A 24,201-nucleotide genomic window follows, 5' to 3' on the forward strand; every position below is an offset into this window, starting at 1 on the left:
TTTTGGCCTTCCAACCTTCGTTTGTCGCCCTCCTTCCGGAGCTTCAACCGAACGTAATCGGGGGAAGCAGGCACAGGATGCAATTACTGTCAGCACCGGGATAAAGGGAGAAGAGGCACTGGTCCGCTGTTGGGGTGCTACCAGCGTCAGTGGGAAGTCGGTGAAGTCGCCAGTTGCGCCAGAAGCCAGCAATTACCGTAGTACGCCTACACACGCGTTCCAGTTATTCACATTGCTTGCAGTCGCTCCATGCACAAAAAGCGTGAGCCCGGATAGCTCAGTCGGTAGAGCATTAGGCTTTTAACCTAAGTGTCCAGGGTTCGAATCCCTGTTCGGGCGAAGATTTTAACGCTTCCGTAATGGCTCGTCTCGTAGCGCTGGTAGCCCTGCCGTAATCAGTGCACCGAGTTCGTTTCCTGTCAACATTCTGCGCAGACCGGTTGCATTTTTCACGATTAGAGGGAAGCTTTAGGTACGAGCAGTCGTGGCCGAGTGGTTAAGGCGTCTGACTAGAAATCAGATTCCCTGTGGGAGCGTAGGTTCGAGTCCTACCGACTGCGTCGGTTTTTTTATTTTTTGTTTCAGAAGAGAGAGCAGAAAATTTCGCAGTTTGCCTGTCGTTTTGGTACCTCGCTACACCTCACCTCTCACAGTCGTTTATAGCGCCTGTCCTTTTGATAAGGGCGAAATCCAAGCGTCAGCTTTCGCGTCAGCCGAGCAAAGTCGGGACAAGTCGGGACATACTACAGGATGGCCTGCGTGGAGCGACGACGGAAAGAAAACGTTAATTCAACAGCACGTGGCTCACATACTCATACGCATAGATTTGCGCCCGTTGCGGTGGCCGGGAATCGAACGCGGCTCAACTGCTCGGAAGGCAACTATGCTCACCATTACACTACCACCGCACAGCCGCTGCTCGCAACGCCGCGCTGTGTCGGCTTCCCGCCCGCCGGCAGTGGCCCACGGTGATAGTAGCTGTAGACGCTTTACGAGGTAGGAGGGTGCATTCGGGCAGCGCCTCCACGCACGCTGCGTCTTTGGGCAAGGCTCGTCGCCGCGGCCGCAACGTTACTCACACAATAGTGACGAGCGGTCGCTTTGAGGCAGTGTAGTGGGGGACTCCGCGTGTGTAGCACTTTTTTCGGTTGTATCCGACGTCGCTGGGTGGCAATCCCACTTTCCCTGCAGACAGCTGCTCGGGAATATGCTCGGGAAGCACGGACGTCATCGGACGTCCGCCCCCAACAAATGCAACTAACAAAATGAGAACAACAACTAAAAAAGTGGTAGGTTGTTCGACTACCACGCGGGCGGCCCGGCTTCGATTCCCGGCCGATGCATCGTTTTGCTGTTCTCGCTATAGTGCTGCCGCGCCGATTGCTCGCTTGAGGTGCGCCAGCCTCAGGAATGTATAGCAGGATTCGCTGTGAGAAGAACCAAACATGCAGCACGCAAGAGACCCTACTTGGACGGCCGCGTGCTGTTACTGAACTCCAGCGTCGGCCTGGCCCTACAGGCCGCTGTGTTCAGGTGCCGCAAGGGCGATGTACTGTAACCTCAGGCAGTGCTGCTTTCCGTCGTTAAAAAAGCTGCGGCAGCAGTTTACTCTAGCAAGTCGGGAAAGCACGCGTAGCGACACAACAGATTCCTGAGAAAGCGCAAACTGTCTATCTCTAATATGTGAGACTTACCAAGATTCCTGGGATGATGGTTGCAACGAGCCTCGGTAGCGCAGTAGGTAGCGCGTAAGTCTCATAATCTTAAGGTCGTGAGTTCGATCCTCACCCGGGGCATTTAATTTGCTGTACATCACGGCTGAATTAACGGCGTTGCTATTGCTAGCGAACGAACTTAATTGTCGTTTGTTATCCACAAGGAGTCCACGCCTCAGCGTCACAATGTTTACTTCCAATTATGGCAAGGAACAACTTTGATCATTCTCCTCCCCTGTTATGAGTGAAATATGATGCAAACAGCAATGAATAGACAGTTTCGAGCTGTGCGCCATGCCAGTCTGCACGCGCAAAAATGCTCGCAAACAGAGAACAACACTGAGTCCGGATTGAGCACGAAATGCGAGAAGAGAGGGAGTAAATCTCACGTTTCTCGAGCAAATCCGGTGTGGTCTAGTGGCTAGGATACCTGGCTTTCACCCAGGAGGCCCGGGTTCGATTCCCGGTACCGGAAGGGAAGTTTTTGCGCACACGACCCTCCATCTTTTGGCCTTCCAACCTTCGTTTGTCGCCCTCCTTCCGGAGCTTCAACCGAACGTAATCGGGGGAAGCAGGCACAGGATGCAATTACTGTCAGCACCGGGATAAAGGGAGAAGAGGCACTGGTCCGCTGTTGGGGTGCTACCAGCGTCAGTGGGAAGTCGGTGAAGTCGCCAGTTGCGCCAGAAGCCAGCAATTACCGTAGTACGCCTACACACGCGTTCCAGTTATTCACATTGCTTGCAGTCGCTCCATGCACAAAAAGCGTGAGCCCGGATAGCTCAGTCGGTAGAGCATTAGGCTTTTAACCTAAGTGTCCAGGGTTCGAATCCCTGTTCGGGCGAAGATTTTAACGCTTCCGTAATGGCTCGTCTCGTAGCGCTGGTAGCCCTGCCGTAATCAGTGCACCGAGTTCGTTTCCTGTCAACATTCTGCGCAGACCGGTTGCATTTTTCACGATTCGAGGGAAGCTTTAGCTACGAGCAGTCGTGGCCGAGTGGTTAAGGCGTCTGACTGGAAATCAGATTCCCTGTGGGAGCGTAGGTTCGAGTCCTACCGACTGCGTCGGTTTTTTTATTTTTTGTTTCAGAAGAGAGAGCAGAAAATTTCGCAGTTTGCCTGTCGTTTTGGTACCTCGCTACACCTCACCTCTCACAGTTGTTTATAGCGCCTGTCCTTTTGATAAGGGCGAAATCCAAGCGTCAGCTTTCGCGTCAGCCGAGCAAAGTCGGGACAAGTCGGGACATACTACAGGATGGCCTGCGTGGAGCGACGACGGAAAGAAAACGTTAATTCAACAGCACGTGGCTCACATACTCATACGCATAGATTTGCGCCCGTTGCGGTGGCCGGGAATCGAACGCGGCTCAACTGCTCGGAAGGCAACTATGCTCACCATTACACTACCACCGCACAGCCGCTGCTCGTAACGCCGCGCTGTGTCGGCTTCCCGCCCGCCGGCAGTGGCCCACGGTGATAGTAGCTGTAGACGCTTTACGAGGTAGGAGGGTGCATTCGGGCAGCGCCTCCACGCACGCTGCGTCTTTGGGCAAGGCTCGTCGCCGCGGCCGCAACGTTACTCACACAATAGTGACGAGCGGTCGCTTTGAGGCAGTGTAGTGGGGGACTCCGCGTGTGTAGCACTTTTTTCGGTTGTATCCGACGTCGCTGGGTGGCAATCCCACTTTCCCTGCAGACAGCTGCTCGGGAATATGCTCGGGAAGCACGGACGTCATCGGACGTCCGCCCCCAACAAATGCAACTAACAAAATGAGAACAACAACTAAAAAAGTGGTAGGTTGTTCGACTACCACGCGGGCGGCCCGGCTTCGATTCCCGGCCGATGCATCGTTTTGCTGTTCTCGCTATAGTGCTGCCGCGCCGATTGCTCGCTTGAGGTGCGCCAGCCTCAGGAATGTATAGCAGGATTCGCTGTGAGAAGAACCAAACATGCAGCACGCAAGAGACCCTACTTGGACGGCCGCGTGCTGTTACTGAACTCCAGCGTCGGCCTGGCCCTACAGGCCGCTGTGTTCAGGTGCCGCAAGGGCGATGTACTGTAACCTCAGGCAGTGCTGCTTTCCGTCGTTAAAAAAGCTGCGGCAGCAGTTTACTCTAGCAAGTCGGGAAAGCACGCGTAGCGACACAACAGATTCCTGAGAAAGCGCAAACTGTCTATCTCTAATATGTGAGACTTACCAAGATTCCTGGGATGATGGTTGCAACGAGCCTCGGTAGCGCAGTAGGTAGCGCGTAAGTCTCATAATCTTAAGGTCGTGAGTTCGATCCTCACCCGGGGCATTTAATTTGCTGTACATCACGGCTGAATTAACGGCGTTGCTATTGCTAGCGAACGAACTTAATTGTCGTTTGTTATCCACAAGGAGTCCACGCCTCAGCGTCACAATGTTTACTTCCAATTATGGCAAGGAACAACTTTGATCATTCTCCTCCCCTGTTATGAGTGAAATATGATGCAAACAGCAATGAATAGACAGTTTCGAGCTGTGCGCCATGCCAGTCTGCACGCGCAAAAATGCTCGCAAACAGAGAACAACACTGAGTCCGGATTGAGCACGAAATGCGAGAAGAGAGGGAGTAAATCTCACGTTTCTCGAGCAAATCCGGTGTGGTCTAGTGGCTAGGATACCTGGCTTTCACCCAGGAGGCCCGGGTTCGATTCCCGGTACCGGAAGGGAAGTTTTTGCGCACACGACCCTCCATCTTTTGGCCTTCCAACCTTCGTTTGTCGCCCTCCTTCCGGAGCTTCAACCGAACGTAATCGGGGGAAGCAGGCACAGGATGCAATTACTGTCAGCACCGGGATAAAGGGAGAAGAGGCACTGGTCCGCTGTTGGGGTGCTACCAGCGTCAGTGGGAAGTCGGTGAAGTCGCCAGTTGCGCCAGAAGCCAGCAATTACCGTAGTACGCCTACACACGCGTTCCAGTTACTCACATTGCTTGCAGTCGCTCCATGCACAAAAAGCGTGAGCCCGGATAGCTCAGTCGGTAGAGCATTAGGCTTTTAACCTAAGTGTCCAGGGTTCGAATCCCTGTTCGGGCGAAGATTTTAACGCTTCCGTAATGGCTCGTCTCGTAGCGCTGGTAGCCCTGCCGTAATCAGTGCACCGAGTTCGTTTCCTGTCAACATTCTGCGCAGACCGGTTGCATTTTTCACGATTCGAGGGAAGCTTTAGCTACGAGCAGTCGTGGCCGAGTGGTTAAGGCGTCTGACTAGAAATCAGATTCCCTCTGGGAGCGTAGGTTCGAGTCCTACCGACTGCGTCGGTTTTTTTATTTTTTGTTTCAGAAGAGAGAGCAGAAAATTTCGCAGTTTGCCTGTCGTTTTGGTACCTCGCTACACCTCACCTCTCACAGTCGTTTATAGCGCCTGTCCTTTTGATAAGGGCGAATTCCAAGCGTCAGCTTTCGCGTCAGCCGAGCAAAGTCGGGACAAGTCGGGACATACTACAGGATGGCCTGCGTGGAGCGACGACGGAAAGAAAACGTTAATTCAACAGCACGTGGCTCACATACTCATACGCATAGATTTGCGCCCGTTGCGGTGGCCGGGAATCGAACGCGGCTCAACTGCTCGGAAGGCAACTATGCTCACCATTACACTACCACCGCACAGCCGCTGCTCGCAACGCCGCGCTGTGTCGGCTTCCCGCCCGCCGGCAGTGGCCCACGGTGATAGTAGCTGTAGACGCTTTACGAGGTAGGAGGGTGCATTCGGGCAGCGCCTCCACGCACGCTGCGTCTTTGGGCAAGGCTCGTCGCCGCGGCCGCAACGTTACTCACACAATAGTGACGAGCGGTCGCTTTGAGGCAGTGTAGTGGGGGACTCCGCGTGTGTAGCACTTTTTTCGGTTGTATCCGACGTCGCTGGGTGGCAATCCCACTTTCCCTGCAGACAGCTGCTCGGGAATATGCTCGGGAAGCACGGACGTCATCGGACGTCCGCCCCCAACAAATGCAACTAACAAAATGAGAACAACAACTAAAAAAGTGGTAGGTTGTTCGACTACCACGCGGGCGGCCCGGCTTCGATTCCCGGCCGATGCATCGTTTTGCTGTTCTCGCTATAGTGCTGCCGCGCCGATTGCTCGCTTGAGGTGCGCCAGCCTCAGGAATGTATAGCAGGATTCGCTGTGAGAAGAACCAAACATGCAGCACGCAAGAGACCCTACTTGGACGGCCGCGTGCTGTTACTGAACTCCAGCGTCGGCCTGGCCCTACAGGCCGCTGTGTTCAGGTGCCGCAAGGGCGATGTACTGTAACCTCAGGCAGTGCTGCTTTCCGTCGTTAAAAAAGCTGCGGCAGCAGTTTACTCTAGCAAGTCGGGAAAGCACGCGTAGCGACACAACAGATTCCTGAGAAAGCGCAAACTGTCTATCTCTAATATGTGAGACTTACCAAGATTCCTGGGATGATGGTTGCAACGAGCCTCGGTAGCGCAGTAGGTAGCGCGTAAGTCTCATAATCTTAAGGTCGTGAGTTCGATCCTCACCCGGGGCATTTAATTTGCTGTACATCACGGCTGAATTAACGGCGTTGCTATTGCTAGCGAACGAACTTAATTGTCGTTTGTTATCCACAAGGAGTCCACGCCTCAGCGTCACAATGTTTACTTCCAATTATGGCAAGGAACAACTTTGATCATTCTCCTCCCCTGTTATGAGTGAAATATGATGCAAACAGCAATGAATAGACAGTTTCGAGCTGTGCGCCATGCCAGTCTGCACGCGCAAAAATGCTCGCAAACAGAGAACAACACTGAGTCCGGATTGAGCACGAAATGCGAGAAGAGAGGGAGTAAATCTCACGTTTCTCGAGCAAATCCGGTGTGGTCTAGTGGCTAGGATACCTGGCTTTCACCCAGGAGGCCCGGGTTCGATTCCCGGTACCGGAAGGGAAGTTTTTGCGCACACGACCCTCCATCTTTTGGCCTTCCAACCTCCGTTTGTCGCCCTCCTTCCGGAGCTTCAACCGAACGTAATTGGGGGAAGCAGGCACAGGATGCAATTACTGTCAGCACCGGGATAAAGGGAGAAGAGGCACTGGTCCGCTGTTGGGGTGCTACCAGCGTCAGTGGGAAGTCGGTGAAGTCGCCAGTTGCGCCAGAAGCCAGCAATTACCGTAGTACGCCTACACACGCGTTCCAGTTATTCACATTGCTTGCAGTCGCTCCATGCACAAAAAGCGTGAGCCCGGATAGCTCAGTCGGTAGAGCATTAGGCTTTTAACCTAAGTGTCCAGGGTTCGAATCCCTGTTCGGGCGAAGATTTTAACGCTTCCGTAATGGCTCGTCTCGTAGCGCTGGTAGCCCTGCCGTAATCAGTGCACCGAGTTCGTTTCCTGTCAACATTCTGCGCAGACCGGTTGCATTTTTCACGATTCGAGGGAAGCTTTAGGTATGAGCAGTCGTGGCCGAGTGGTTAAGGCGTCTGACTAGAAATCAGATTCCCTGTGGGAGCGTAGGTTCGAGTCCTACCGACTGCGTCGGTTTTTTTATTTTTTGTTTCAGAAGAGAGAGCAGAAAATTTCGCAGTTTGCCTGTCGTTTTGGTACCTCGCTACACCTCACCTCTCACAGTTGTTTATAGCGCCTGTCCTTTTGATAAGGGCGAAATCCAAGCGTCAGCTTTCGCGTCAGCCGAGCAAAGTCGGGACAAGTCGGGACATACTACAGGATGGCCTGCGTGGAGCGACGACGGAAAGAAAACGTTAATTCAACAGCACGTGGCTCACATACTCATACGCATAGATTTGCGCCCGTTGCGGTGGCCGGGAATCGAACGCGGCTCAACTGCTCGGAAGGCAACTATGCTCACCATTACACTACCACCGCACAGCCGCTGCTCGCAACGCCGCGCTGTGTCGGCTTCCCGCCCGCCGGCAGTGGCCCACGGTGATAGTAGCTGTAGACGCTTTACGAGGTAGGAGGGTGCATTCGGGCAGCGCCTCCACGCACGCTGCGTCTTTGGGCAAGGCTCGTCGCCGCGGCCGCAACGTTACTCACACAATAGTGACGAGCGGTCGCTTTGAGGCAGTGTAGTGGGGGACTCCGCGTGTGTAGCACTTTTTTCGGTTGTATCCGACGTCGCTGGGTGGCAATCCCACTTTCCCTGCAGACAGCTGCTCGGGAATATGCTCGGGAAGCACGGACGTCATCGGACGTCCGCCCCCAACAAATGCAACTAACAAAATGAGAACAACAACTAAAAAAGTGGTAGGTTGTTCGACTACCACGCGGGCGGCCCGGCTTCGATTCCCGGCCGATGCATCGTTTTGCTGTTCTCGCTATAGTGCTGCCGCGCCGATTGCTCGCTTGAGGTGCGCCAGCCTCAGGAATGTATAGCAGGATTCGCTGTGAGAAGAACCAAACATGCAGCACGCAAGAGACCCTACTTGGACGGCCGCGTGCTGTTACTGAACTCCAGCGTCGGCCTGGCCCTACAGGCCGCTGTGTTCAGGTGCCGCAAGGGCGATGTACTGTAACCTCAGGCAGTGCTGCTTTCCGTCGTTAAAAAAGCTGCGGCAGCAGTTTACTCTAGCAAGTCGGGAAAGCACGCGTAGCGACACAACAGATTCCTGAGAAAGCGCAAACTGTCTATCTCTAATATGTGAGACTTACCAAGATTCCTGGGATGATGGTTGCAACGAGCCTCGGTAGCGCAGTAGGTAGCGCGTAAGTCTCATAATCTTAAGGTCGTGAGTTCGATCCTCACCCGGGGCATTTAATTTGCTGTACATCACGGCTGAATTAACGGCGTTGCTATTGCTAGCGAACGAACTTAATTGTCGTTTGTTATCCACAAGGAGTCCACGCCTCAGCGTCACAATGTTTACTTCCAATTATGGCAAGGAACAACTTTGATCATTCTCCTCCCCTGTTATGAGTGAAATATGATGCAAACAGCAATGAATAGACAGTTTCGAGCTGTGCGCCATGCCAGTCTGCACGCGCAAAAATGCTCGCAAACAGAGAACAACACTGAGTCCGGATTGAGCACGAAATGCGAGAAGAGAGGGAGTAAATCTCACGTTTCTCGAGCAAATCCGGTGTGGTCTAGTGGCTAGGATACCTGGCTTTCACCCAGGAGGCCCGGGTTCGATTCCCGGTACCGGAAGGGAAGTTTTTGCGCACACGACCCTCCATCTTTTGGCCTTCCAACCTTCGTTTGTCGCCCTCCTTCCGGAGCTTCAACCGAACGTAATCGGGGGAAGCAGGCACAGGATGCAATTACTGTCAGCACCGGGATAAAGGGAGAAGAGGCACTGGTCCGCTGTTGGGGTGCTACCAGCGTCAGTGGGAAGTCGGTGAAGTCGCCAGTTGCGCCAGAAGCCAGCAATTACCGTAGTACGCCTACACACGCGTTCCAGTTATTCACATTGCTTGCAGTCGCTCCATGCACAAAAAGCGTGAGCCCGGATAGCTCAGTCGGTAGAGCATTAGGCTTTTAACCTAAGTGTCCAGGGTTCGAATCCCTGTTCGGGCGAAGATTTTAACGCTTCCGTAATGGCTCGTCTCGTAGCGCTGGTAGCCCTGCCGTAATCAGTGCACCGAGTTCGTTTCCTGTCAACATTCTGCGCAGACCGGTTGCATTTTTCACGATTAGAGGGAAGCTTTAGGTACGAGCAGTCGTGGCCGAGTGGTTAAGGCGTCTGACTAGAAATCAGATTCCCTGTGGGAGCGTAGGTTCGAGTCCTACCGACTGCGTCGGTTTTTTTATTTTTTGTTTCAGAAGAGAGAGCAGAAAATTTCGCAGTTTGCCTGTCGTTTTGGTACCTCGCTACACCTCACCTCTCACAGTCGTTTATAGCGCCTGTCCTTTTGATAAGGGCGAAATCCAAGCGTCAGCTTTCGCGTCAGCCGAGCAAAGTCGGGACAAGTCGGGACATACTACAGGATGGCCTGCGTGGAGCGACGACGGAAAGAAAACGTTAATTCAACAGCACGTGGCTCACATACTCATACGCATAGATTTGCGCCCGTTGCGGTGGCCGGGAATCGAACGCGGCTCAACTGCTCGGAAGGCAACTATGCTCACCATTACACTACCACCGCACAGCCGCTGCTCGCAACGCCGCGCTGTGTCGGCTTCCCGCCCGCCGGCAGTGGCCCACGGTGATAGTAGCTGTAGACGCTTTACGAGGTAGGAGGGTGCATTCGGGCAGCGCCTCCACGCACGCTGCGTCTTTGGGCAAGGCTCGTCGCCGCGGCCGCAACGTTACTCACACAATAGTGACGAGCGGTCGCTTTGAGGCAGTGTAGTGGGGGACTCCGCGTGTGTAGCACTTTTTTCGGTTGTATCCGACGTCGCTGGGTGGCAATCCCACTTTCCCTGCAGACAGCTGCTCGGGAATATGCTCGGGAAGCACGGACGTCATCGGACGTCCGCCCCCAACAAATGCAACTAACAAAATGAGAACAACAACTAAAAAAGTGGTAGGTTGTTCGACTACCACGCGGGCGGCCCGGCTTCGATTCCCGGCCGATGCATCGTTTTGCTGTTCTCGCTATAGTGCTGCCGCGCCGATTGCTCGCTTGAGGTGCGCCAGCCTCAGGAATGTATAGCAGGATTCGCTGTGAGAAGAACCAAACATGCAGCACGCAAGAGACCCTACTTGGACGGCCGCGTGCTGTTACTGAACTCCAGCGTCGGCCTGGCCCTACAGGCCGCTGTGTTCAGGTGCCGCAAGGGCGATGTACTGTAACCTCAGGCAGTGCTGCTTTCCGTCGTTAAAAAAGCTGCGGCAGCAGTTTACTCTAGCAAGTCGGGAAAGCACGCGTAGCGACACAACAGATTCCTGAGAAAGCGCAAACTGTCTATCTCTAATATGTGAGACTTACCAAGATTCCTGGGATGATGGTTGCAACGAGCCTCGGTAGCGCAGTAGGTAGCGCGTAAGTCTCATAATCTTAAGGTCGTGAGTTCGATCCTCACCCGGGGCATTTAATTTGCTGTACATCACGGCTGAATTAACGGCGTTGCTATTGCTAGCGAACGAACTTAATTGTCGTTTGTTATCCACAAGGAGTCCACGCCTCAGCGTCACAATGTTTACTTCCAATTATGGCAAGGAACAACTTTGATCATTCTCCTCCCCTGTTATGAGTGAAATATGATGCAAACAGCAATGAATAGACAGTTTCGAGCTGTGCGCCATGCCAGTCTGCACGCGCAAAAATGCTCGCAAACAGAGAACAACACTGAGTCCGGATTGAGCACGAAATGCGAGAAGAGAGGGAGTAAATCTCACGTTTCTCGAGCAAATCCGGTGTGGTCTAGTGGCTAGGATACCTGGCTTTCACCCAGGAGGCCCGGGTTCGATTCCCGGTACCGGAAGGGAAGTTTTTGCGCACACGACCCTCCATCTTTTGGCCTTCCAACCTTCGTTTGTCGCCCTCCTTCCGGAGCTTCAACCGAACGTAATCGGGGGAAGCAGGCACAGGATGCAATTACTGTCAGCACCGGGATAAAGGGAGAAGAGGCACTGGTCCGCTGTTGGGGTGCTACCAGCGTCAGTGGGAAGTCGGTGAAGTCGCCAGTTGCGCCAGAAGCCAGCAATTACCGTAGTACGCCTACACACGCGTTCCAGTTATTCACATTGCTTGCAGTCGCTCCATGCACAAAAAGCGTGAGCCCGGATAGCTCAGTCGGTAGAGCATTAGGCTTTTAACCTAAGTGTCCAGGGTTCGAATCCCTGTTCGGGCGAAGATTTTAACGCTTCCGTAATGGCTCGTCTCGTAGCGCTGGTAGCCCTGCCGTAATCAGTGCACCGAGTTCGTTTCCTGTCAACATTCTGCGCAGACCGGTTGCATTTTTCACGATTCGAGGGAAGCTTTAGCTACGAGCAGTCGTGGCCGAGTGGTTAAGGCGTCTGACTGGAAATCAGATTCCCTGTGGGAGCGTAGGTTCGAGTCCTACCGACTGCGTCGGTTTTTTTATTTTTTGTTTCAGAAGAGAGAGCAGAAAATTTCGCAGTTTGCCTGTCGTTTTGGTACCTCGCTACACCTCACCTCTCACAGTTGTTTATAGCGCCTGTCCTTTTGATAAGGGCGAAATCCAAGCGTCAGCTTTCGCGTCAGCCGAGCAAAGTCGGGACAAGTCGGGACATACTACAGGATGGCCTGCGTGGAGCGACGACGGAAAGAAAACGTTAATTCAACAGCACGTGGCTCACATACTCATACGCATAGATTTGCGCCCGTTGCGGTGGCCGGGAATCGAACGCGGCTCAACTGCTCGGAAGGCAACTATGCTCACCATTACACTACCACCGCACAGCCGCTGCTCGTAACGCCGCGCTGTGTCGGCTTCCCGCCCGCCGGCAGTGGCCCACGGTGATAGTAGCTGTAGACGCTTTACGAGGTAGGAGGGTGCATTCGGGCAGCGCCTCCACGCACGCTGCGTCTTTGGGCAAGGCTCGTCGCCGCGGCCGCAACGTTACTCACACAATAGTGACGAGCGGTCGCTTTGAGGCAGTGTAGTGGGGGACTCCGCGTGTGTAGCACTTTTTTCGGTTGTATCCGACGTCGCTGGGTGGCAATCCCACTTTCCCTGCAGACAGCTGCTCGGGAATATGCTCGGGAAGCACGGACGTCATCGGACGTCCGCCCCCAACAAATGCAACTAACAAAATGAGAACAACAACTAAAAAAGTGGTAGGTTGTTCGACTACCACGCGGGCGGCCCGGCTTCGATTCCCGGCCGATGCATCGTTTTGCTGTTCTCGCTATAGTGCTGCCGCGCCGATTGCTCGCTTGAGGTGCGCCAGCCTCAGGAATGTATAGCAGGATTCGCTGTGAGAAGAACCAAACATGCAGCACGCAAGAGACCCTACTTGGACGGCCGCGTGCTGTTACTGAACTCCAGCGTCGGCCTGGCCCTACAGGCCGCTGTGTTCAGGTGCCGCAAGGGCGATGTACTGTAACCTCAGGCAGTGCTGCTTTCCGTCGTTAAAAAAGCTGCGGCAGCAGTTTACTCTAGCAAGTCGGGAAAGCACGCGTAGCGACACAACAGATTCCTGAGAAAGCGCAAACTGTCTATCTCTAATATGTGAGACTTACCAAGATTCCTGGGATGATGGTTGCAACGAGCCTCGGTAGCGCAGTAGGTAGCGCGTAAGTCTCATAATCTTAAGGTCGTGAGTTCGATCCTCACCCGGGGCATTTAATTTGCTGTACATCACGGCTGAATTAACGGCGTTGCTATTGCTAGCGAACGAACTTAATTGTCGTTTGTTATCCACAAGGAGTCCACGCCTCAGCGTCACAATGTTTACTTCCAATTATGGCAAGGAACAACTTTGATCATTCTCCTCCCCTGTTATGAGTGAAATATGATGCAAACAGCAATGAATAGACAGTTTCGAGCTGTGCGCCATGCCAGTCTGCACGCGCAAAAATGCTCGCAAACAGAGAACAACACTGAGTCCGGATTGAGCACGAAATGCGAGAAGAGAGGGAGTAAATCTCACGTTTCTCGAGCAAATCCGGTGTGGTCTAGTGGCTAGGATACCTGGCTTTCACCCAGGAGGCCCGGGTTCGATTCCCGGTACCGGAAGGGAAGTTTTTGCGCACACGACCCTCCATCTTTTGGCCTTCCAACCTTCGTTTGTCGCCCTCCTTCCGGAGCTTCAACCGAACGTAATCGGGGGAAGCAGGCACAGGATGCAATTACTGTCAGCACCGGGATAAAGGGAGAAGAGGCACTGGTCCGCTGTTGGGGTGCTACCAGCGTCAGTGGGAAGTCGGTGAAGTCGCCAGTTGCGCCAGAAGCCAGCAATTACCGTAGTACGCCTACACACGCGTTCCAGTTATTCACATTGCTTGCAGTCGCTCCATGCACAAAAAGCGTGAGCCCGGATAGCTCAGTCGGTAGAGCATTAGGCTTTTAACCTAAGTGTCCAGGGTTCGAATCCCTGTTCGGGCGAAGATTTTAACGCTTCCGTAATGGCTCGTCTCGTAGCGCTGGTAGCCCTGCCGTAATCAGTGCACCGAGTTCGTTTCCTGTCAACATTCTGCGCAGACCGGTTGCATTTTTCACGATTCGAGGGAAGCTTTAGCTACGAGCAGTCGTGGCCGAGTGGTTAAGGCGTCTGACTAGAAATCAGATTCCCTGTGGGAGCGTAGGTTCGAGTCCTACCGACTGCGTCGGTTTTTTTATTTTTTGTTTCAGAAGAGAGAGCAGAAAATTTCGCAGTTTGCCTGTCGTTTTGGTACCTCGCTACACCTCACCTCTCACAGTCGTTTATAGCGCCTGTCCTTTTGATAAGGGCGAAATCCAAGCGTCAGCTTTCGCGTCAGCCGAGCAAAGACGGGACATACTACAGGATGGCCTGCGTGGAGCGACGACGGAAAGAAAACGTTAATTCAACAGCACGTGGCTCACATACTCATACGCATAGATTTGCGCCCGTTGCGGTGGCCGGGAATCGAACGCGGCTCAACTGCTCGGAAGGCAACTATGCTCACCATTACACTACCACCGCACAGCCGCTGCTCGCAACGCCGCGCTGTGTCGGCTTCCCGCCCGCCGGCAGTGGCCCACGGTGATAGTAGCTGTAGACGCTTTACGAGGTAGGAGGGTGCATTCGGGCAGCGCCTCCACGCACGCTGCGTCTTTGGGCAAGGCTCGTCGCCGCGGCCGCAACGTTACTCACACAATAGTGACGAGCGGTCGCTTTGAGGCAGTGTAGTGGGGGACTCCGCGTGTGTAGCACTTTTTTCGGTTGTATCCGACGTCGCTGGGTGGCAATCCCACTTTCCCTGCTCGGGAATATGCTCGGGAAGCACGGACGTCATCGGACGTCCGCCCCCAACAAATGCAACTAACAAAATGAGAACAACAACTAAAAAAGTGGTAGGTTGTTCGACTACCACGCGGGCGGCCCGGCTTCGATTCCCGGCCGATGCATCGTTTTGCTGTTCTCGCTATAGTGCTGCCGCGCCGATTGCTCGCTTGAGGTGCGCCAGCCTCAGGAATGTATAGCAGGATTCGCTGTGAGAAGAACCAAACATGCAGCACGCAAGAGACCCTACTTGGACGGCCGCGTGCTGTTACTGAACTCCAGCGTCGGCCTGGCCCTACAGGCCGCTGTGTTCAGGTGCCGCAAGGGCGATGTACTGTAACCTCAGGCAGTGCTGCTTTCCGTCGTTAAAAAAGCTGCGGCAGCAGTTTACTCTAGCAAGTCGGGAAAGCACGCGTAGCGACACAACAGATTCCTGAGAAAGCGCAAACTGTCTATCTCTAATATGTGAGACTTACCAAGATTCCTGGGATGATGGTTGCAACGAGCCTCGGTAGCGCAGTAGGTAGCGCGTAAGTCTCATAATCTTAAGGTCGTGAGTTCGATCCTCACCCGGGGCATTTAATTTGCTGTACATCACGGCTGAATTAACGGCGTTGCTATTGCTAGCGAACGAACTTAATTGTCGTTTGTTATCCACAAGGAGTCCACGCCTCAGCGTCACAATGTTTACTTCCAATTATGGCAAGGAACAACTTTGATCATTCTCCTCCCCTGTTATGAGTGAAATATGATGCAAACAGCAATGAATAGACAGTTTCGAGCTGTGCGCCATGCCAGTCTGCACGCGCAAAAATGCTCGCAAACAGAGAACAACACTGAGTCCGGATTGAGCACGAAATGCGAGAAGAGAGGGAGTAAATCTCACGTTTCTCGAGCAAATCCGGTGTGGTCTAGTGGCTAGGATACCTGGCTTTCACCCAGGAGGCCCGGGTTCGATTCCCGGTACCGGAAGGGAAGTTTTTGCGCACACGACCCTCCATCTTTTGGCCTTCCAACCTTCGTTTGTCGCCCTCCTTCCGGAGCTTCAACCGAACGTAATCGGGGGAAGCAGGCACAGGATGCAATTACTGTCAGCACCGGGATAAAGGGAGAAGAGGCACTGGTCCGCTGTTGGGGTGCTACCAGCGTCAGTGGGAAGTCGGTGAAGTCGCCAGTTGCGCCAGAAGCCAGCAATTACCGTAGTACGCCTACACACGCGTTCCAGTTATTCACATTGCTTGCAGTCGCTCCATGCACAAAAAGCGTGAGCCCGGATAGCTCAGTCGGTAGAGCATTAGGCTTTTAACCTAAGTGTCCAGGGTTCGAATCCCTGTTCGGGCGAAGATTTTAACGCTTCCGTAATGGCTCGTCTCGTAGCGCTGGTAGCCCTGCCGTAATCAGTGCACCGAGTTCGTTTCCTGTCAACATTCTGCGCAGACCGGTTGCATTTTTCACGATTCGAGGGAAGCTTTAGCTACGAGCAGTCGTGGCCGAGTGGTTAAGGCGTCTGACTAGAAATCAGATTCCCTGTGGGAGCGTAGGTTCGAGTCCTACCGACTGCGTCGGTTTTTTTATTTTTTGTTTCAGAAGAGAGAGCAGAAAATTTCGCAGTTTGCCTGTCGTTTTGGTACCTCGCTACACCTCACCTCTCACAGTTGTTTATAGCGCCTGTCCTTTTGATAAGGGCGAAATCCAAGCGTCAGCTTTCGCGTCAGCCGAGCAAAGTCGGGACAAGTCGGGACATACTACAGGATGGCCTGCGTGGAGCGACGACGGAAAGAAAACGTTAATTCAACAGCACGTGGCTCACATACTCATACGCATAGATTTGCGCCCGTTGCGGTGGCCGGGAATCGAACGCGGCTCAACTGCTCGGAAGGCAACTATGCTCACCATTACACTACCACCGCACAGCCGCTGCTCGCAACGCCGCGCTGTGTCGGCTTCCCGCCCGCCGGCAGTGGCCCACGGTGATAGTAGCTGTAGACGCTTTACGAGGTAGGAGGGTGCATTCGGGCAGCGCCTCCACGCACGCTGCGTCTTTGGGCAAGGCTCGTCGCCGCGGCCGCAACGTTACTCACACAATAGTGACGAGCGGTCGCTTTGAGGCAGTGTAGTGGGGGACTCCGCGTGTGTAGCACTTTTTTCGGTTGTATCCGACGTCGCTGGGTGGCAATCCCACTTTCCCTGCAGACAGCTGCTCGGGAATATGCTCGGGAAGCACGGACGTCATCGGACGTCCGCCCCCAACAAATGCAACTAACAAAATGAGGACAACATCTAAAAAAGTGGTAGGTTGTTCGACTACCACGCGGGCGGCCCGGCTTCGATTCCCGGCCGATGCATCGTTTTGCTGTTCTCGCTATAGTGCTGCCGCGCCGATTGCTCGCTTGAGGTGCGCCAGCCTCAGGAATGTATAGCAGGATTCGCTGTGAGAAGAACCAAACATGCAGCACGCAAGAGACCCTACTTGGACGGCCGCGTGCTGTTACTGAACTCCAGCGTCGGCCTGGCCCTACAGGCCGCTGTGTTCAGGTGCCGCAAGGGCGATGTACTGTAACCTCAGGCAGTGCTGCTTTCCGTCGTTAAAAAAGCTGCGGCAGCAGTTTACTCTAGCAAGTCGGGAAAGCACGCGTAGCGACACAACAGATTCCTGAGAAAGCGCAAACTGTCTATCTCTAATATGTGAGACTTACCAAGATTCCTGGGATGATGGTTGCAACGAGCCTCGGTAGCGCAGTAGGTAGCGCGTAAGTCTCATAATCTTAAGGTCGTGAGTTCGATCCTCACCCGGGGCATTTAATTTGCTGTACATCACGGCTGAATTAACGGCGTTGCTATTGCTAGCGAACGAACTTAATTGTCGTTTGTTATCCACAAGGAGTCCACGCCTCAGCGTCACAATGTTTACTTCCAATTATGGCAAGGAACAACTTTGATCATTCTCCTCCCCTGTTATGAGTGAAATATGATGCAAACAGCAATGAATAGACAGTTTCGAGCTGTGCGCCATGCCAGTCTGCACGCGCAAAAATGCTCGCAAACAGAGAACAACACTGAGTCCGGATTGAGCACGAAATGCGAGAAGAGAGGGAGTAAATCTCACGTTTCTCGAGCAAATCCGGTGTGGTCTAGTGGCTAGGATACCTGGCTTTCACCCAGGAGGCCCGGGTTCGATTCCCGGTACCGGAAGGGAAGTTTTTGCGCACACGACCCTCCATCTTTTGGCCTTCCAACCTTCGTTTGTCGCCCTCCTTCCGGAGCTTCAACCGAACGTAATCGGGGGAAGCAGGCACAGGATGCAATTACTGTCAGCACCGGGATAAAGGGAGAAGAGGCACTGGTCCGCTGTTGGGGTGCTACCAGCGTCAGTGGGAAGTCGGTGAAGTCGCCAGTTGCGCCAGAAGCCAGCAATTACCGTAGTACGCCTACACACGCGTTCCAGTTATTCACATTGCTTGCAGTCGCTCCATGCACAAAAAGCGTGAGCCCGGATAGCTCAGTCGGTAGAGCATTAGGCTTTTAACCTAAGTGTCCAGGGTTCGAATCCCTGTTCGGGCGAAGATTTTAACGCTTCCGTAATGGCTCGTCTCGTAGCGCTGGTAGCCCTGCCGTAATCAGTGCACCGAGTTCGTTTCCTGTCAACATTCTGCGCAGACCGGTTGCATTTTTCACGATTCGAGGGAAGCTTTAGCTACGAACAGTCGTGGCCGAGTGGTTAAGGCGTCTGACTAGAAATCAGATTCCCTGTGGGAGCGTAGGTTCGAGTCCTACCGACTGCGTCGGTTTTTTTATTTTTTGTTTCAGAAGAGAGAGCAGAAAATTTCGCAGTTTGCCTGTCGTTTTGGTACCTCGCTACACCTCACCTCTCACAGTCGTTTATAGCGCCTGTCCTTTTGATAAGGGCGAAATCCAAGCGTCAGCTTTCGCGTCAGCCGAGCAAAGTCGGGACAAGTCGGGACATACTACAGGATGGCCTGCGTGGAGCGACGACGGAAAGAAAACGTTAATTCAACAGCACGTGGCTCACATACTCATACGCATAGATTTGCGCCCGTTGCGGTGGCCGGGAATCGAACGCGGCTCAACTGCTCGGAAGGCAACTATGCTCACCATTACACTACCACCGCACAGCCGCTGCTCGTAACGCCGCGCTGTGTCGGCTTCCCGCCCGCCGGCAGTGGCCCACGGTGATAGTAGCTGTAGACGCTTTACGAGGTAGGAGGGTGCATTCGGGCAGCGCCTCCACGCACGCTGCGTCTTTGGGCAAGGCTCGTCGCCGCGGCCGCAACGTTACTCACACAATAGTGACGAGCGGTCGCTTTGAGGCAGTGTAGTGGGGGACTCCGCGTGTGTAGCACTTTTTTCGGTTGTATCCGACGTCGCTGGGTGGCAATCCCACTTTCCCTGCAGACAGCTGCTCGGGAATATGCTCGGGAAGCACGGACGTCATCGGACGTCCGCCCCCAACAAATGCAACTAACAAAATGAGGACAACAACTAAAAAAGTGGTAGGTTGTTCGACTACCACGCGGGCGGCCCGGCTTCGATTCCCGGCCGATGCATCGTTTTGCTGTTCTCGCTATAGTGCTGCCGCGCCGATTGCTCGCTTGAGGTGCGCCAGCCTCAGGAATGTATAGCAGGATTCGCTGTGAGAAGAACCAAACATGCAGCACGCAAGAGACCCTACTTGGACGGCCGCGTGCTGTTACTGAACTCCAGCGTCGGCCTGGCCCTACAGGCCGCTGTGTTCAGGTGCCGCAAGGGCGATGTACTGTAACCTCAGGCAGTGCTGCTTTCCGTCGTTAAAAAAGCTGCGGCAGCAGTTTACTCTAGCAAGTCGGGAAAGCACGCGTAGCGACACAACAGATTCCTGAGAAAGCGCAAACTGTCTATCTCTAATATGTGAGACTTACCAAGATTCCTGGGATGATGGTTGCAACGAGCCTCGGTAGCGCAGTAGGTAGCGCGTAAGTCTCATAATCTTAAGGTCGTGAGTTCGATCCTCACCCGGGGCATTTAATTTGCTGTACATCACGGCTGAATTAACGGCGTTGCTATTGCTAGCGAACGAACTTAATTGTCGTTTGTTATCCACAAGGAGTCCACGCCTCAGCGTCACAATGTTTACTTCCAATTATGGCAAGGAACAACTTTGATCATTCTCCTCCCCTGTTATGAGTGAAATATGATGCAAACAGCAATGAATAGACAGTTTCGAGCTGTGCGCCATGCCAGTCTGCACGCGCAAAAATGCTCGCAAACAGAGAACAACACTGAGTCCGGATTGAGCACGAAATGCGAGAAGAGAGGGAGTAAATCTCACGTTTCTCGAGCAAATCCGGTGTGGTCTAGTGGCTAGGATACCTGGCTTTCACCCAGGAGGCCCGGGTTCGATTCCCGGTACCGGAAGGGAAGTTTTTACGCACACGACCCTCCATCTTTTGGCCTTCCAACCTTCGTTTGTCGCCCTCCTTCCGGAGCTTCAACCGAACGTAATCGGGGGAAGCAGGCACAGGATGCAATTACTGTCAGCACCGGGATAAAGGGAGAAGAGGCACTGGTCCGCTGTTGGGGTGCTACCAGCGTCAGTGGGAAGTCGGTGAAGTCGCCAGTTGCGCCAGAAGCCAGCAATTACCGTAGTACGCCTACACACGCGTTCCAGTTATTCACATTGCTTGCAGTCGCTCCATGCACAACAAGCGTGAGCCCGGATAGCTCAGTCGGTAGAGCATTAGGCTTTTAACCTAAGTGTCCAGGGTTCGAATCCCTGTTCGGGCGAAGATTTTAACGCTTCCGTAATGGCTCGTCTCGTAGCGCTGGTAGCCCTGCCGTAATCAGTGCACCGAGTTCGTTTCCTGTCAACATTCTGCGCAGACCGGTTGCATTTTTCACGATTCGAGGGAAGCTTTAGCTACGAGCAGTCGTGGCCGAGTGGTTAAGGCGTCTGACTAGAAATCAGATTCCCTGTGGGAGCGTAGGTTCGAGTCCTACCGACTGCGTCGGTTTTTTTATTTTTTGTTTCAGAAGAGAGAGCAGAAAATTTCGCAGTTTGCCTGTCGTTTTGGTACCTCGCTACACCTCACCTCTCACAGTCGTTTATAGCGCCTGTCCTTTTGATAAGGGCGAATTCCAAGCGTCAGCTTTCGCGTCAGCCGAGCAAAGTCGGGACAAGTCGGGACATACTACAGGATGGCCTGCGTGGAGCGACGACGGAAAGAAAACGTTAATTCAACAGCACGTGGCTCACATACTCATACGCATAGATTTGCGCCCGTTGCGGTGGCCGGGAATCGAACGCGGCTCAACTGCTCGGAAGGCAACTATGCTCACCATTACACTACCACCGCACAGCCGCTGCTCGCAACGCCGCGCTGTGTCGGCTTCCCGCCCGCCGGCAGTGGCCCACGGTGATAGTAGCTGTAGACGCTTTACGAGGTAGGAGGGTGCATTCGGGCAGCGCCTCCACGCACGCTGCGTCTTTGGGCAAGGCTCGTCGCCGCGGCCGCAACGTTACTCACACAATAGTGACGAGCGGTCGCTTTGAGGCAGTGTAGTGGGGGACTCCGCGTGTGTAGCACTTTTTTCGGTTGTATCCGACGTCGCTGGGTGGCAATCCCACTTTCCCTGCAGACAGCTGCTCGGGAATATGCTCGGGAAGCACGGACGTCATCGGACGTCCGCCCCCAACAAATGCAACTAACAAAATGAGGACAACATCTAAAAAAGTGGTAGGTTGTTCGACTACCACGCGGGCGGCCCGGCTTCGATTCCCGGCCGATGCATCGTTTTGCTGTTCTCGCTATAGTGCTGCCGCGCCGATTGCTCGCTTGAGGTGCGCCAGCCTCAGGAATGTATAGCAGGATTCGCTGTGAGAAGAACCAAACATGCAGCACGCAAGAGACCCTACTTGGACGGCCGCGTGCTGTTACTGAACTCCAGCGTCGGCCTGGCCCTACAGGCCGCTGTGTTCAGGTGCCGCAAGGGCGATGTACTGTAACCTCAGGCAGTGCTGCTTTCCGTCGTTAAAAAAGCTGCGGCAGCAGTTTACTCTAGCAAGTCGGGAAAGCACGCGTAGCGACACAACAGATTCCTGAGAAAGCGCAAACTGTCTATCTCTAATATGTGAGACTTACCAAGATTCCTGGGATGATGGTTGCAACGAGCCTCGGTAGCGCAGTAGGTAGCGCGTAAGTCTCATAATCTTAAGGTCGTGAGTTCGATCCTCAACCGGGGCATTTAATTTGCTGTACATCACGGCTGAATTAACGGCGTTGCTATTGCTAGCGAACGAACTTAATTGTCGTTTGTTATCCACAAGGAGTCCACGCCTCAGCGTCACAATGTTTACTTCCAATTATGGCAAGGAACAACTTTGATCATTCTCCTCCCCTGTTATGAGTGAAATATGATGCAAACAGCAATGAATAGACAGTTTCGAGCTGTGCGCCATGCCAGTCTGCACGCGCAAAAATGCTCGCAAACAGAGAACAACACTGAGTCCGGATTGAGCACGAAATGCGAGAAGAGAGGGAGTAAATCTCACGTTTCTCGAGCAAATCCGGTGTGGTCTAGCGGCTAGGATACCTGGCTTTCACCCAGGAGGCCCGGGTTCGATTCCCGGTACCGGAAGGGAAGTTTTTGCGCACACGACCCTCCATCTTTTGGCCTTCCAACCTTCGTTTGTCGCCCTCCTTCCGGAGCTTCAACCGAACGTAATCGGGGGAAGCAGGCACAGGATGCAATTACTGTCAGCACCGGGATAAAGGGAGAAGAGGCACTGGTCCGCTGTTGGGGTGCTACCAGCGTCAGTGGGAAGTCGGTGAAGTCGCCAGTTGCGCCAGAAGCCAGCAATTACCGTAGTACGCCTACACACGCGTTCCAGTTATTCACATTGCTTGCAGTCGCTCCATGCACAAAAAGCGTGAGCCCGGATAGCTCAGTCGGTAGAGCATTAGGCTTTTAACCTAAGTGTCCAGGGTTCGAATCCCTGTTCGGGCGAAGATTTTAACGCTTCCGTAATGGCTCGTCTCGTAGCGCTGGTAGCCCTGCCGTAATCAGTGCACCGAGTTCGTTTCCTGTCAACATTCTGCGCAGACCGGTTGCATTTTTCACGATTCGAGGGAAGCTTTAGCTACGAGCAGTCGTGGCCGAGTGGTTAAGGCGTCTGACTAGAAATCAGATTCCCTGTGGGAGCGTAGGTTCGAGTCCTACCGACTGCGTCGGTTTTTTTATTTTTTGTTTCAGAAGAGAGAGCAGAAAATTTCGCAGTTTGCCTGTCGTTTTGGTACCTCGCTACACCTCACCTCTCACAGTCGTTTATAGCGCCTGTCCTTTTGATAAGGGCGAAATCCAAGCGTCAGCTTTCGCGTCAGCCGAGCAAAGTCGGGACAAGTCGGGACATACTACAGGATGGCCTGCGTGGAGCGACGACGGAAAGAAAACGTTAATTCAACAGCACGTGGCTCACATACTCATACGCATAGATTTGCGCCCGTTGCGGTGGCCGGGAATCGAACGCGGCTCAACTGCTCGGAAGGCAACTATGCTCACCATTACACTACCACCGCACAGCCGCTGCTCGTAACGCCGCGCTGTGTCGGCTTCCCGCCCGCCGGCAGTGGCCCACGGTGATAGTAGCTGTAGACGCTTTACGAGGTAGGAGGGTGCATTCGGGCAGCGCCTCCACGCACGCTGCGTCTTTGGGCAAGGCTCGTCGCCGCGGCCGCAACGTTACTCACACAATAGTGACGAGCGGTCGCTTTGAGGCAGTGTAGTGGGGGACTCCGCGTGTGTAGCACTTTTTTCGGTTGTATCCGACGTCGCTGGGTGGCAATCCCACTTTCCCTGCAGACAGCTGCTCGGGAATATGCTCGGGAAGCACGGACGTCATCGGACGTCCGCCCCCAACAAATGCAACTAACAAAATGAGAACAACAACTAAAAAAGTGGTAGGTTGTTCGACTACCACGCGGGCGGCCCGGCTTCGATTCCCGGCCGATGCATCGTTTTGCTGTTCTCGCTATAGTGCTGCCGCGCCGATTGCTCGCTTGAGGTGCGCCAGCCTCAGGAATGTATAGCAGGATTCGCTGTGAGAAGAACCAAACATGCAGCACGCAAGAGACCCTACTTGGACGGCCGCGTGCTGTTACTGAACTCCAGCGTCGGCCTGGCCCTACAGGCCGCTGTGTTCAGGTGCCGCAAGGGCGATGTACTGTAACCTCAGGCAGTGCTGCTTTCCGTCGTTAAAAAAGCTGCGGCAGCAGTTTACTCTAGCAAGTCGGGAAAGCACGCGTAGCGACACAACAGATTCCTGAGAAAGCGCAAACTGTCTATCTCTAATATGTGAGACTTACCAAGATTCCTGGGATGATGGTTGCAACGAGCCTCGGTAGCGCAGTAGGTAGCGCGTAAGTCTCATAATCTTAAGGTCGTGAGTTCGATCCTCACCCGGGGCATTTAATTTGCTGTACATCACGGCTGAATTAACGGCGTTGCTATTGCTAGCGAACGAACTTAATTGTCGTTTGTTATCCACAAGGAGTCCACGCCTCAGCGTCACAATGTTTACTTCCAATTATGGCAAGGAACAACTTTGATCATTCTCCTCCCCTGTTATGAGTGAAATATGATGCAAACAGCAATGAATAGACAGTTTCGAGCTGTGCGCCATGCCAGTCTGC

At 53.7% G+C, this 24,201-nt stretch overlaps 54 non-coding genes across 54 annotated transcripts; 43 read left to right on the top strand and 11 right to left on the bottom strand.

Moving 5' to 3' along the window:
- The first annotated feature begins 266 nt into the window (after positions 1–266).
- Trnak-uuu (transfer RNA lysine (anticodon UUU)) lies at positions 267–339 on the top strand. The gene has a single exon. It is a non-coding gene; the product is annotated as a tRNA-Lys (tRNA).
- A 139-nt stretch (positions 340–478) lies between these two features.
- Trnas-aga (transfer RNA serine (anticodon AGA)) lies at positions 479–560 on the top strand. The gene has a single exon. It is a non-coding gene; the product is annotated as a tRNA-Ser (tRNA).
- A 276-nt stretch (positions 561–836) lies between these two features.
- Trnag-ucc (transfer RNA glycine (anticodon UCC)) lies at positions 837–908 on the bottom strand. Its single transcript has one exon. It is a non-coding gene; the product is annotated as a tRNA-Gly (tRNA).
- An 815-nt stretch (positions 909–1,723) lies between these two features.
- Trnam-cau (transfer RNA methionine (anticodon CAU)) lies at positions 1,724–1,796 on the top strand. The gene has a single exon. It is a non-coding gene; the product is annotated as a tRNA-Met (tRNA).
- Positions 1,797–2,118: 322 nt separating this feature from the next.
- On the top strand, positions 2,119–2,190 carry Trnae-uuc (transfer RNA glutamic acid (anticodon UUC)). The gene has a single exon. It is a non-coding gene; the product is annotated as a tRNA-Glu (tRNA).
- Positions 2,191–2,486: 296 nt separating this feature from the next.
- Positions 2,487–2,559, top strand: Trnak-uuu (transfer RNA lysine (anticodon UUU)). The gene has a single exon. It is a non-coding gene; the product is annotated as a tRNA-Lys (tRNA).
- Positions 2,560–2,698: 139 nt separating this feature from the next.
- Positions 2,699–2,780, top strand: Trnas-gga (transfer RNA serine (anticodon GGA)). Its single transcript has one exon. It is a non-coding gene; the product is annotated as a tRNA-Ser (tRNA).
- Positions 2,781–3,056: 276 nt separating this feature from the next.
- On the bottom strand, positions 3,057–3,128 carry Trnag-ucc (transfer RNA glycine (anticodon UCC)). The gene has a single exon. It is a non-coding gene; the product is annotated as a tRNA-Gly (tRNA).
- An 815-nt stretch (positions 3,129–3,943) lies between these two features.
- Trnam-cau (transfer RNA methionine (anticodon CAU)) lies at positions 3,944–4,016 on the top strand. The gene has a single exon. It is a non-coding gene; the product is annotated as a tRNA-Met (tRNA).
- Positions 4,017–4,338: 322 nt separating this feature from the next.
- Positions 4,339–4,410, top strand: Trnae-uuc (transfer RNA glutamic acid (anticodon UUC)). The gene has a single exon. It is a non-coding gene; the product is annotated as a tRNA-Glu (tRNA).
- A 296-nt stretch (positions 4,411–4,706) lies between these two features.
- On the top strand, positions 4,707–4,779 carry Trnak-uuu (transfer RNA lysine (anticodon UUU)). The gene has a single exon. It is a non-coding gene; the product is annotated as a tRNA-Lys (tRNA).
- A 139-nt stretch (positions 4,780–4,918) lies between these two features.
- Trnas-aga (transfer RNA serine (anticodon AGA)) lies at positions 4,919–5,000 on the top strand. The gene has a single exon. It is a non-coding gene; the product is annotated as a tRNA-Ser (tRNA).
- A 276-nt stretch (positions 5,001–5,276) lies between these two features.
- Trnag-ucc (transfer RNA glycine (anticodon UCC)) lies at positions 5,277–5,348 on the bottom strand. The gene has a single exon. It is a non-coding gene; the product is annotated as a tRNA-Gly (tRNA).
- Positions 5,349–6,163: 815 nt separating this feature from the next.
- On the top strand, positions 6,164–6,236 carry Trnam-cau (transfer RNA methionine (anticodon CAU)). The gene has a single exon. It is a non-coding gene; the product is annotated as a tRNA-Met (tRNA).
- A 322-nt stretch (positions 6,237–6,558) lies between these two features.
- Positions 6,559–6,630, top strand: Trnae-uuc (transfer RNA glutamic acid (anticodon UUC)). Its single transcript has one exon. It is a non-coding gene; the product is annotated as a tRNA-Glu (tRNA).
- Positions 6,631–6,926: 296 nt separating this feature from the next.
- Trnak-uuu (transfer RNA lysine (anticodon UUU)) lies at positions 6,927–6,999 on the top strand. The gene has a single exon. It is a non-coding gene; the product is annotated as a tRNA-Lys (tRNA).
- A 139-nt stretch (positions 7,000–7,138) lies between these two features.
- On the top strand, positions 7,139–7,220 carry Trnas-aga (transfer RNA serine (anticodon AGA)). The gene has a single exon. It is a non-coding gene; the product is annotated as a tRNA-Ser (tRNA).
- Positions 7,221–7,496: 276 nt separating this feature from the next.
- Positions 7,497–7,568, bottom strand: Trnag-ucc (transfer RNA glycine (anticodon UCC)). Its single transcript has one exon. It is a non-coding gene; the product is annotated as a tRNA-Gly (tRNA).
- An 815-nt stretch (positions 7,569–8,383) lies between these two features.
- Positions 8,384–8,456, top strand: Trnam-cau (transfer RNA methionine (anticodon CAU)). Its single transcript has one exon. It is a non-coding gene; the product is annotated as a tRNA-Met (tRNA).
- Positions 8,457–8,778: 322 nt separating this feature from the next.
- Positions 8,779–8,850, top strand: Trnae-uuc (transfer RNA glutamic acid (anticodon UUC)). The gene has a single exon. It is a non-coding gene; the product is annotated as a tRNA-Glu (tRNA).
- Positions 8,851–9,146: 296 nt separating this feature from the next.
- On the top strand, positions 9,147–9,219 carry Trnak-uuu (transfer RNA lysine (anticodon UUU)). The gene has a single exon. It is a non-coding gene; the product is annotated as a tRNA-Lys (tRNA).
- A 139-nt stretch (positions 9,220–9,358) lies between these two features.
- Positions 9,359–9,440, top strand: Trnas-aga (transfer RNA serine (anticodon AGA)). Its single transcript has one exon. It is a non-coding gene; the product is annotated as a tRNA-Ser (tRNA).
- A 276-nt stretch (positions 9,441–9,716) lies between these two features.
- Trnag-ucc (transfer RNA glycine (anticodon UCC)) lies at positions 9,717–9,788 on the bottom strand. Its single transcript has one exon. It is a non-coding gene; the product is annotated as a tRNA-Gly (tRNA).
- Positions 9,789–10,603: 815 nt separating this feature from the next.
- Trnam-cau (transfer RNA methionine (anticodon CAU)) lies at positions 10,604–10,676 on the top strand. Its single transcript has one exon. It is a non-coding gene; the product is annotated as a tRNA-Met (tRNA).
- Positions 10,677–10,998: 322 nt separating this feature from the next.
- Positions 10,999–11,070, top strand: Trnae-uuc (transfer RNA glutamic acid (anticodon UUC)). The gene has a single exon. It is a non-coding gene; the product is annotated as a tRNA-Glu (tRNA).
- Positions 11,071–11,366: 296 nt separating this feature from the next.
- Trnak-uuu (transfer RNA lysine (anticodon UUU)) lies at positions 11,367–11,439 on the top strand. The gene has a single exon. It is a non-coding gene; the product is annotated as a tRNA-Lys (tRNA).
- A 139-nt stretch (positions 11,440–11,578) lies between these two features.
- Trnas-gga (transfer RNA serine (anticodon GGA)) lies at positions 11,579–11,660 on the top strand. The gene has a single exon. It is a non-coding gene; the product is annotated as a tRNA-Ser (tRNA).
- Positions 11,661–11,936: 276 nt separating this feature from the next.
- Positions 11,937–12,008, bottom strand: Trnag-ucc (transfer RNA glycine (anticodon UCC)). Its single transcript has one exon. It is a non-coding gene; the product is annotated as a tRNA-Gly (tRNA).
- Positions 12,009–12,823: 815 nt separating this feature from the next.
- Positions 12,824–12,896, top strand: Trnam-cau (transfer RNA methionine (anticodon CAU)). Its single transcript has one exon. It is a non-coding gene; the product is annotated as a tRNA-Met (tRNA).
- A 322-nt stretch (positions 12,897–13,218) lies between these two features.
- On the top strand, positions 13,219–13,290 carry Trnae-uuc (transfer RNA glutamic acid (anticodon UUC)). Its single transcript has one exon. It is a non-coding gene; the product is annotated as a tRNA-Glu (tRNA).
- A 296-nt stretch (positions 13,291–13,586) lies between these two features.
- Positions 13,587–13,659, top strand: Trnak-uuu (transfer RNA lysine (anticodon UUU)). Its single transcript has one exon. It is a non-coding gene; the product is annotated as a tRNA-Lys (tRNA).
- Positions 13,660–13,798: 139 nt separating this feature from the next.
- Trnas-aga (transfer RNA serine (anticodon AGA)) lies at positions 13,799–13,880 on the top strand. The gene has a single exon. It is a non-coding gene; the product is annotated as a tRNA-Ser (tRNA).
- Positions 13,881–14,146: 266 nt separating this feature from the next.
- Positions 14,147–14,218, bottom strand: Trnag-ucc (transfer RNA glycine (anticodon UCC)). Its single transcript has one exon. It is a non-coding gene; the product is annotated as a tRNA-Gly (tRNA).
- Positions 14,219–15,023: 805 nt separating this feature from the next.
- Positions 15,024–15,096, top strand: Trnam-cau (transfer RNA methionine (anticodon CAU)). The gene has a single exon. It is a non-coding gene; the product is annotated as a tRNA-Met (tRNA).
- A 322-nt stretch (positions 15,097–15,418) lies between these two features.
- Trnae-uuc (transfer RNA glutamic acid (anticodon UUC)) lies at positions 15,419–15,490 on the top strand. Its single transcript has one exon. It is a non-coding gene; the product is annotated as a tRNA-Glu (tRNA).
- A 296-nt stretch (positions 15,491–15,786) lies between these two features.
- On the top strand, positions 15,787–15,859 carry Trnak-uuu (transfer RNA lysine (anticodon UUU)). The gene has a single exon. It is a non-coding gene; the product is annotated as a tRNA-Lys (tRNA).
- A 139-nt stretch (positions 15,860–15,998) lies between these two features.
- Trnas-aga (transfer RNA serine (anticodon AGA)) lies at positions 15,999–16,080 on the top strand. The gene has a single exon. It is a non-coding gene; the product is annotated as a tRNA-Ser (tRNA).
- A 276-nt stretch (positions 16,081–16,356) lies between these two features.
- Positions 16,357–16,428, bottom strand: Trnag-ucc (transfer RNA glycine (anticodon UCC)). The gene has a single exon. It is a non-coding gene; the product is annotated as a tRNA-Gly (tRNA).
- An 815-nt stretch (positions 16,429–17,243) lies between these two features.
- Positions 17,244–17,316, top strand: Trnam-cau (transfer RNA methionine (anticodon CAU)). Its single transcript has one exon. It is a non-coding gene; the product is annotated as a tRNA-Met (tRNA).
- A 322-nt stretch (positions 17,317–17,638) lies between these two features.
- Trnae-uuc (transfer RNA glutamic acid (anticodon UUC)) lies at positions 17,639–17,710 on the top strand. The gene has a single exon. It is a non-coding gene; the product is annotated as a tRNA-Glu (tRNA).
- Positions 17,711–18,006: 296 nt separating this feature from the next.
- Positions 18,007–18,079, top strand: Trnak-uuu (transfer RNA lysine (anticodon UUU)). Its single transcript has one exon. It is a non-coding gene; the product is annotated as a tRNA-Lys (tRNA).
- Positions 18,080–18,218: 139 nt separating this feature from the next.
- On the top strand, positions 18,219–18,300 carry Trnas-aga (transfer RNA serine (anticodon AGA)). Its single transcript has one exon. It is a non-coding gene; the product is annotated as a tRNA-Ser (tRNA).
- Positions 18,301–18,576: 276 nt separating this feature from the next.
- Positions 18,577–18,648, bottom strand: Trnag-ucc (transfer RNA glycine (anticodon UCC)). Its single transcript has one exon. It is a non-coding gene; the product is annotated as a tRNA-Gly (tRNA).
- Positions 18,649–19,463: 815 nt separating this feature from the next.
- On the top strand, positions 19,464–19,536 carry Trnam-cau (transfer RNA methionine (anticodon CAU)). Its single transcript has one exon. It is a non-coding gene; the product is annotated as a tRNA-Met (tRNA).
- A 322-nt stretch (positions 19,537–19,858) lies between these two features.
- Trnae-uuc (transfer RNA glutamic acid (anticodon UUC)) lies at positions 19,859–19,930 on the top strand. Its single transcript has one exon. It is a non-coding gene; the product is annotated as a tRNA-Glu (tRNA).
- Positions 19,931–20,226: 296 nt separating this feature from the next.
- Trnak-uuu (transfer RNA lysine (anticodon UUU)) lies at positions 20,227–20,299 on the top strand. The gene has a single exon. It is a non-coding gene; the product is annotated as a tRNA-Lys (tRNA).
- A 139-nt stretch (positions 20,300–20,438) lies between these two features.
- Positions 20,439–20,520, top strand: Trnas-aga (transfer RNA serine (anticodon AGA)). The gene has a single exon. It is a non-coding gene; the product is annotated as a tRNA-Ser (tRNA).
- A 276-nt stretch (positions 20,521–20,796) lies between these two features.
- Positions 20,797–20,868, bottom strand: Trnag-ucc (transfer RNA glycine (anticodon UCC)). Its single transcript has one exon. It is a non-coding gene; the product is annotated as a tRNA-Gly (tRNA).
- Positions 20,869–21,683: 815 nt separating this feature from the next.
- Trnam-cau (transfer RNA methionine (anticodon CAU)) lies at positions 21,684–21,756 on the top strand. The gene has a single exon. It is a non-coding gene; the product is annotated as a tRNA-Met (tRNA).
- A 322-nt stretch (positions 21,757–22,078) lies between these two features.
- Trnae-uuc (transfer RNA glutamic acid (anticodon UUC)) lies at positions 22,079–22,150 on the top strand. Its single transcript has one exon. It is a non-coding gene; the product is annotated as a tRNA-Glu (tRNA).
- Positions 22,151–22,446: 296 nt separating this feature from the next.
- Trnak-uuu (transfer RNA lysine (anticodon UUU)) lies at positions 22,447–22,519 on the top strand. Its single transcript has one exon. It is a non-coding gene; the product is annotated as a tRNA-Lys (tRNA).
- Positions 22,520–22,658: 139 nt separating this feature from the next.
- Trnas-aga (transfer RNA serine (anticodon AGA)) lies at positions 22,659–22,740 on the top strand. Its single transcript has one exon. It is a non-coding gene; the product is annotated as a tRNA-Ser (tRNA).
- A 276-nt stretch (positions 22,741–23,016) lies between these two features.
- Trnag-ucc (transfer RNA glycine (anticodon UCC)) lies at positions 23,017–23,088 on the bottom strand. Its single transcript has one exon. It is a non-coding gene; the product is annotated as a tRNA-Gly (tRNA).
- Positions 23,089–23,903: 815 nt separating this feature from the next.
- On the top strand, positions 23,904–23,976 carry Trnam-cau (transfer RNA methionine (anticodon CAU)). Its single transcript has one exon. It is a non-coding gene; the product is annotated as a tRNA-Met (tRNA).
- The last annotated feature ends 225 nt before the right edge of the window (positions 23,977–24,201 follow it).

This window comes from Schistocerca cancellata, unplaced genomic scaffold, assembly GCF_023864275.1.
Source record: "Schistocerca cancellata isolate TAMUIC-IGC-003103 unplaced genomic scaffold, iqSchCanc2.1 HiC_scaffold_411, whole genome shotgun sequence".
NCBI classification, from domain to species: Eukaryota; Metazoa; Arthropoda; class Insecta; order Orthoptera; family Acrididae; genus Schistocerca; species Schistocerca cancellata.